Source organism: Amblyomma americanum, chromosome 5, assembly GCF_052857255.1.
Source record: "Amblyomma americanum isolate KBUSLIRL-KWMA chromosome 5, ASM5285725v1, whole genome shotgun sequence".
NCBI classification, from domain to species: Eukaryota; Metazoa; Arthropoda; class Arachnida; order Ixodida; family Ixodidae; genus Amblyomma; species Amblyomma americanum.
Window position 1 is genome coordinate 127,353,048 of NC_135501.1, and position 5,657 is coordinate 127,358,704.

The window sequence follows — 5,657 nt, forward strand, 5'->3', positions numbered from 1 at the left end:
TGGCAGGTGCAGCGAGGAAAATCTCCCAAAACAGCGCTTAGCAGGTGGAACGTTCACACAGACTCCGACGCCGCAGGACAGTTTTCGCCTTCATAGCTCTCCCAAGGCAGTTGGATTAAACAAAGTTGCGGGCTTTTAGCGTAGTCATTCCGAGTTGATGTGCGCTAGCGTATGTCTAGCTTGGTTGGCTAAAGGTCTTGTTTTGCTGGGTCGTCGGCACGTCTGGAGACGGTATTAGACTGAGGTTAAGCTTTGATTGAGGTTAAGCTGATCTTACCTGTTCAACGGCGCATAGAGTTGACGAAGACGGCGATGTGCAACCCACAGCGCGAGAATGTATTGAAGTTTTGCAGTGCCCAGCGAAACTGATCTGTTGGCACCACCGCGGATTCGAAACCCAGTAGCGGCCATATTTATTTTATTTCTGCAAGGGCTGTTGGCATGCTAAGTTTGGCCAAGGTCAGCCTCCTACTGGCTACAGCTGGCGCGAGCTCCTCCGAACTAACCCAAACTTACCTAAGTTACTCTGAGGCGTCACACCAGATTCTCGGTTGGGAGCGCTTTAAGTAGTGCTTTCGGACTGAAATAACTACATCACAACGGTATCTGTCAGTGCCGTGTTAAAGAGAAGTTCCCGTAAGATATGTCCAGCCTTCATCAATAGTACACAGCCTGTGCGGTTTGCTTTTAAGTCGTGTAGTGAGGCTCCGTATAGAATGTCCAGATGCTCGGAGCGTCGGTGGGGTGAGGCCACTAGTTCCTGTGACCATCGAGATAAGTCTTTCATCCCAAAATTACAAACTTTCTTGATAGGTGAAATCATTTATCGCCATGCGGCCGTTTAAGAGTTTTTACGTAGCCGTTTTCTCTTAATTCTCGTCGTATGAAAACATGGCTTCAAATATGTGCGCTGGTTTCTGGTGCGCACTTGTTGCCAACCGCCTCTGATTGAATAAGAGTTCTTGACCTCCAGTACTGTTCTTCCAACGAGATTGCTGTATTCTGCTGTCTTGTATAATTAGTGGTGATAACTTTCAAACTTACACTTTTCTTTTTCCTCTAGAAACAAGCAGAGAGCTGTGGTCGAAAGACGAACGACTCCCTCTCACTTCATGAAATTCTGTGCCGAGTCAAACATGGAAGTGACACTAATGACAGCATCCGAGTTCAGTGGCGAATACAACCCCAGCATGGTTATAATCTAGACTTAACAATCTATATTGAGGGGCCAGCTGGTCACACACGAAGAGCTTAGCGTTAAGACAGGCCCACAGAAGAGGTGACGACGAGACTGGATCGAGAGTGGCGTCCTGTCCTCGCCTTTTAGAGCGAAATCACTGCTCCAGGCGCACGAACCTCGAGCAAGAATTTTGTTTTGTGTAATCGGAGTAACTCGGGTTACCAATGAGAGGCGGGCGTCGCGCCAGCTGCCACCGGCGCAGAAGGGGACGATGAAGAGCGAGAAAACGAGTTTTCGCGCACATGCAGATGCAAGAAAGAGGCGAAGAATGAACGCATGCTTTCGCACGTCTGCTCGGTTTAACTACATTAAAGCCTCACAACTTTTGTGCGCGCAGTCTCAACTCTTTACGTTTTCCGTTCAAACGTCATGATCTAGCCACCCACCTTTCCGGTTGGTCTAAATCTACTCTATATAATGAATCGCCGTTCGAACTGAATACTTAACTAGTGCGAGCAAAGTGTTTGTGTTCGTGTCGTCTATACTTGTTTGTTGTTGTTAAAACATTTGTGGACCGAATGGAGTAGGAATTCTTTATTCTGGAGGAATTATTCAGTTTTAACAGAAAGAGATGTATGAACTGCACACTTAGCCGCGCATACGCGTCAGCCGTCTGTCGGCGAAACTGGGGCACCTTATTGGGGTTAGGGCGTGAAGCAGTGGGGGTAATAACTCTTAGCGGTACTAAGTGGAAGGCTTGCGCAACCACGTTGTCTCGATGTAGCAATAAAGCGATAGAACTGGCAATCCTTAAATAATGAGCTCTATGCTTTCAAAGAATATTAAAAGATAATACTGGCTGTACTGGCTGTCCTGCTGTCGGCTCGTGCCTTCGGTGCGACTCTGAGAGAAGAAAACGAAGAGGACGAGCAGAAGCAAAGTGCGCAGCGCCGGGTTCTTTCTTCGCTGGTGCATAGCCACGACCATTACGGTGAGTCGCCTGGTTCATGCAAGCCGTCGTACGCGCCACAATACGATATTTCACCAGTGAGCTCTCATTTGTATTATTTTGTTCCGTAAAATTGTGCTGTGGTCGGTGAAGCCTGTCGTTACTGATGACTGCAGTGCATTCTCGACCCCGCACACATTTTTAAAGCGTGCCTTACACTATAGCTACGCATTAGCCACGAACTGGCCTCTCAATCGGTATTTAGTGTTTCTCCTCATATAAAAAAGTCCTTCGAGGCCGGCACTGACAACATTTGTCTGCATCTGCACGCTGTCGCGCAGCCGCTGAGCCGCCAGGACTTTTAATAACGTTAGTGGGAAAATAAAAGGTTCACAGGCCGATCACAGACCACTAACAGGTTCACAGCCTTGCACACCACGCCACTTGTCATCCCGACTAACTTCTTCTCCCTGCTATATGTGCAATGTTGAGCGCTCTTCTGGGTTTGTTAACAAATCCTAGTAGCCGTGAAATTTAGCGCCCACGACTTTTCACTTGGCCCCTTTGAAATTACTTGCAGCGCTTGATTCACCTCTATTACGGCTCTCTCAGATTATAGATTCCATTAAAGACTTGTTTTGAGGTTATATGCATTGAGGTTTATCATACTACTCAGAAACAGAGCCCTTATATGCGTTATTTTTTTCTATTGCTCAGTCCATTCAAAGTAGACTCAGAAAAAACCTGATTGCACAACTTTGTGAAGAAAGGCACGGAACTGATCGAATTATTTTTCGTTCCGCCGGCCTCTTGAGCGCAATAAATAACGAAGCGAGTACTAAAGAGGAAAAAAGATGGCATTAGTACTTCGATGCGCACAACCACGAAAATTCATACTCAGCCTACTTATTTCCCCGTCACATGCGCGCTTGGTCGCTTGGTGCGCCTATACTTAAAGAAAGACTGAGAACTAAAGAAAAAACGAACGCCAATGGGCGCAGTCTTCTCTGTGTCACCACAGTGCGTGTATATATTGAGATAGTTTTATCGTGTGCCAAGAAGTGCATCTGTCAGCCAACAATTTCGCAGCCACTTCATACATCCCCTAAAACATTTCGGTGTGTTACATGTGCATGACATACACATGACTTCCTTAGAACGTTCATTTCGACAGCGTGCGTCATGCCCCACTGGCGGGCCCCCTTAAATTTTCTTAGCTGCTGAGCGACCCAATAGTGAGCCACAGGCGAAGCCTGCTTATTTCAACCGCCGACAGATGACAACAGTGGCCTGGCATGTGTGCGTTTCGCAGGGAAATTGAATAATTTGAGCTCTCCAAGGGCTTCACCGCATGCCTCAGTATTCGTGGCCGCTGAGGGGGAATACGAGATGTTACCCATCCGTAAACAACAACGCAGTCAGCTTTTTGCCCTTTAGGTGCGCTGGTCTATTTCCAACACCCAAATACTTTCAATTCAGCTTTAAGAACTTCCTGTCACAAATGCATTCCTGCCGTCTACCATTTGTCAAGAAATACGAAGTGTTTAAGGGAACATTTTAAATGAGTTTCAAAGATATGGTTTTTGAGGGAAAAACGTGGCATTGTATTACCAGTGTCGGCGGAGGCCAGAATATTGGTGAATTGTTTTAAGTAGTAGACTGGTTAACTAATTTTTTTGAAGTTGACTTTTGGACTGTGACAGGTAAGCAACTGACTGCAGTTTTAGAGTTTTGTATCAGATCTTTTGTAATAGCCGTATAAGTTTTAGAATTTCGAACACTCGAATATTCTCGGCGCTCTGGCCCAAAAAGTGTTGGCAGCATCGTGCCAAAATACATGAGCTTTCGCAAAGCTTGCAGGCAAAGCAACGTTTCCTGTGTACGTAACTAGTAGCAAAAGGCAAATTTTGTCGAGCTACAGCGCCATGGGTAATCGCCTTTTTGGAACATGTGAAAACCAATATGGCTATTAGTAATGGCCGATTACATATCTCTAATTGCAAGCAGGAGCCTAACTGTAATAGTTCAAAAGCTTTTTATTAAAAATTAGTTAAAAATTAGTTAACCAGCCTGCTACTTAAGACGATTCACCTCTTTTCTGGTGTACGCCAGCACTGGTAATGCTATGCCGCAAGAGGCTCATTTTTACCTTCAAACTATTTTTGCGAATTACTTGGCCTTCCCTGAAACACCTCGTATATCAGTGAATAAGTGTTCCAAGCGCCGAATTGGTTGGAGTTCGGGGGAAGGAAGGATTCGAGCTAAAACGTCACTGCGGAGTGACAGAAAATGGCTTAGTTGACGCTTTTGCCGACGCTGGTAACCAGGCGTGTATGACATTCTAGACGTTCTCCATGGAACTTTATGCTAGATGTGACCGGACTTTTTCTGAAGTGAACAGAATGTACACTCGCACAGACTGGATTAAGCTGGTTCGTTCAAAACTAGATGTGTGCGATTAGTACTTCCTCAAAACCAAATACTTGAAGTTCTTTTCAGGTTCACTACTGAATTGAGCACGTACAGTGTAGCTAAAAACCAAATGGAACACGAGTCGAATTTTGATAGAACCGAATCGAAGGCGAATCGAATATCTTTAGGAATATTTGTTAGTTCTTTTGATATTTGCAAAAAGCAAATCATCTCGTCAAACGGCGAAGTGTTTTACAAAAATTTGCAATGGGCTGAGATGGTTTAATTAGTTTATAGGGTATAACGTCCCAAAGCGATTCAGGCTATGAGGGACGCCATAGTGGAGGACTCATGATAATTTCGACCACAAGGTGAAATGGTGCATTTGTTAGAATAATTGCGCAAAAATACACACAAACAAGGCTGAAAATCTTTCTCATCCTTTTCGTGCGTCTTTTTTTCGCTATAAAGTCTTACAAAAGCGCAGTGTTAGCGCCGACAGCCTGAAAAGGTGCAACAACTTATTAGAGTTATTAGTGAGAAGAGCACAAAGCTGACCTCGACAGTGATGTGCGCCACACTGTGGCAGGGCTTAAACTCTACTTTCGGGATGTCATACGTATAAGCGAATTACCATTTACTACAGACGACGACGAAGAATAAACTAGCCGAAGATGTAACTCGGTAAGAGAGACGACAGTTACGTGTGAGCCATGGCGTCCGAGATCGTTCATCAAAGCACAGTTTGCTGGATTAGCCTCAGCACTGCCGCGTCATCCAAGCTTGGACACCATATGTCAGGATTATTAACGCTCCCACACAAATGGACCGCGTCATGGAGCTGGACCCTCTATCCCACGCAGACAGATGGTGGCAGCATGCTGCTTGGTGACGAAGTGGGCCTTGTTTTGAAACAGCCGTAGAAGGAAACTACGGCGTTCCTTATGTCAACTTCGCTCGAATATTTGAAAACTAATCCAGAACATTAAAGTTCACTCGACTGGTTTCGATTAATTTAGACCATGCACGATTTTAGTCGCTGAAATGATAAAACAGCAGGATGTTCGAATCGCTATTCAAAACTTTAAATATTCTTACACCCGTGATACCAGACCA